Source organism: Symphodus melops (assembly GCF_947650265.1).
Source record: "Symphodus melops genome assembly, chromosome: 5".
NCBI lineage: Eukaryota > Metazoa > Chordata > Actinopteri > Labriformes > Labridae > Symphodus > Symphodus melops.
Window position 1 is genome coordinate 16,001,307 of NC_136695.1, and position 2,500 is coordinate 16,003,806.

The window sequence follows — 2,500 nt, forward strand, 5'->3', positions numbered from 1 at the left end:
CCCAAAACGCATGACTTTGTTTATGAACAGGCAGTTTGTTTTGTTAAGACAATCAGCATCTATCCCGCTCTTCTTTGATACTTGAATAAGCTCATTGTGCTCTTCACTGCTCAGTGACCAGTGGAAAAAGCAGAATAACACCGAGACATAGAGGGGGGGCATCACACTCAGCTATTCTAGGTGAAAACTACCATTCACTGATTCATAATGTAATGTCAGTCTAAGTGAGGCCATCATGACCTCAGAACTCTCCCTCTATCCAGTCATCTAGCCTTTCTTGTTTTACTGCGTGTGCTTGTTATGGCAGAGGGTGTGGCTACAATATGCATAAAAGTAGCCGTCTGTTAAAAAAAACAAAAAAAACCCCACCATAATGTTCATTCATTCTTGTGTTGACTTGTTGTCATCCAATCCATCCATTCGTCTGCCCCACTCTCCCTTACTATGATTGCTTGTTGTCATAGAGGGTGTGGCTGACGGATGCCTCAGTGCCACAGTGAGGCCACACAGCCAAAAGAAAACCCTGATAGTTCAATTTTAGGACTAGATGGAATAATCCCATGATACAAGAAACCTGAGTAGAGTGGTAACAGTAGATAAAGCTAACTGAGGCGTGCAACTAATAGCACTCACACTATAATAACATATTGTGTTATTGTGTTCCATTCCAATAATTCAAGAATAGCACGTACTGCATGTGCACAAGAGGTTTGTGCGAGTAGCAGGTTGGGAATCAATATGGCCTGAGCCAATGCTGCCAATTCGTCTGCTCATTACAAGCTCACATATTATAGTACATGGAATAAGAAGAAGTGTTAAAATTAAGCATGCCAGCCCAGGGATGATATCAGGCCAACCTGCTTTTTTTGGTGGAAAGACTCATTTTGTTGCTCTCAGGATAAAGTGGCTCCTCACACATGTCATCGAGTCTGTGTGGCACCAAGTGAGCCCGTGATAGAGGTAGCTACTTCGGCTCTCCAGTTGCCTCACATTCACAAGCAAGCTTCGATTGCCTTAACGAACTGCAAACTGCTGTGTGATTGTGTGCGCTTGCCTAGTGCGTGTGAAGTGACAGAGCTGGAGAGAATTCTAATGATCTACACCCGAACGTCACTTTTTGTTTAAACAGATGAGCAAGTAGCACTGGCAAGAGAACAGCTGGTCCCAGTCTACTTTGAGGTTTTACAGGATTTTTTAAGAGCATGTTTGGTTCGCACTTAAAGTCCTACAGTATGAGTGATTATGTAACTTTATCTACCTCACTATACCTTCTTCATGTTTTGTAATTGTCGAACCCATATTAATGATCTTAGAGATAGATTAAAGTTTTATACACAAAACAATGATTCCTGTATAGAAGTGTTCCAGTTTGTAATGCTAAGAAGCAGCTAGTTCTTATTACTAAAGAAACTTTGTTTTCATTTAGAACCAGTGTATCAACAGTCTGAAAGGATATTTGTGACAGAGTTGATGGTTTCCACTGTGTGTGTGTGTGTGTGTGTGTGTGTGTGTGTGTGTGTGTGTGTGTGTGTGTGTGTGTGTGTGTGTGTGTGTGTGTGTGTGTGTGTGTGTGTGTGTGTGTGTGTGTGTGTACTGGACTGAAAGAGCTAGAAAGGCAATTTGATGTCAAGCTGCCAAGTCTGGTGTGTCATCAACCCCCTCCAAATTGTTCCTTGGAATGTCACACGGTGCTGACACAGAAGTGTGTCTGTCTCTGTGTTACAGCACTCTGTAAGACAGTATTATATGGATATAGGCTGCTTTAAAAAGGCACTCAATTTAAGTGGGTTTAGTATTAGCTCTTAAAATCCCGTGCAGCTCTAAACATAACACGCCAAAGAATGATGTGGGTCACAGTTTGCATTAGAGGGCAATGTAACCTCAGTAAAGTAAGGGTAAAGTAGCTTCCCAAAACTGGTTTTCTTTCATGTTGTTTGTTCCAGTTCAGTGTTGGTGTGAATAAATAGGTGGATTTGATTATTTTATGTCTTCTCTGTTCTTCTTTGATGCACTTAATGTGGACTGCACTGCAAACGTTCCTACAAAAAGGTTCTAATGCACAAACAGATTCTTTAGGAGGCCCTTTTTGAAAACAGGCTTCATGGTATATTTCTGGTAAACCCACAGAGCATGTGGTGAAAAACTAGGCCGGTCCGTTTCCTAACACAGATCACAGCTTGTCATTAAAGGGGGTGGAGGGAAAACTGATACGAAGTGACAGAGGAGGAGAAAAAAAAATCTAAAGTGAAAAAAGAGGTGAAGGAAAAGTGGGGGAAAAAGGGTGAGTTATTGGGCTGCAGAGTTTTTTTCACATGAAAACCAAAGAGGCCTGCTTGCTAAAACCAACTCAGTGTGGACACCAGATGGTTGCTATTAAATATAGGCCAGTGGTTACACTGATAAGAGACTTGAGACCATACTACACTCTCACACACACACACACACACACACACACACACACACACATATGCAAACACACAACCAGCTGGACAGAGGTAAG

At 41.9% G+C, this 2,500-nt stretch overlaps 1 protein-coding gene across 4 annotated transcripts in view; it reads right to left on the reverse strand.

The window, feature by feature from the left end:
* LOC306823996 (protein MTSS 1-like) overlaps positions 1–2,500 on the reverse strand; it is a 46,282-nt gene that overhangs the window by 20,281 nt on the left and 23,501 nt on the right. The gene's annotated exons all lie outside the window — the stretch shown is intronic.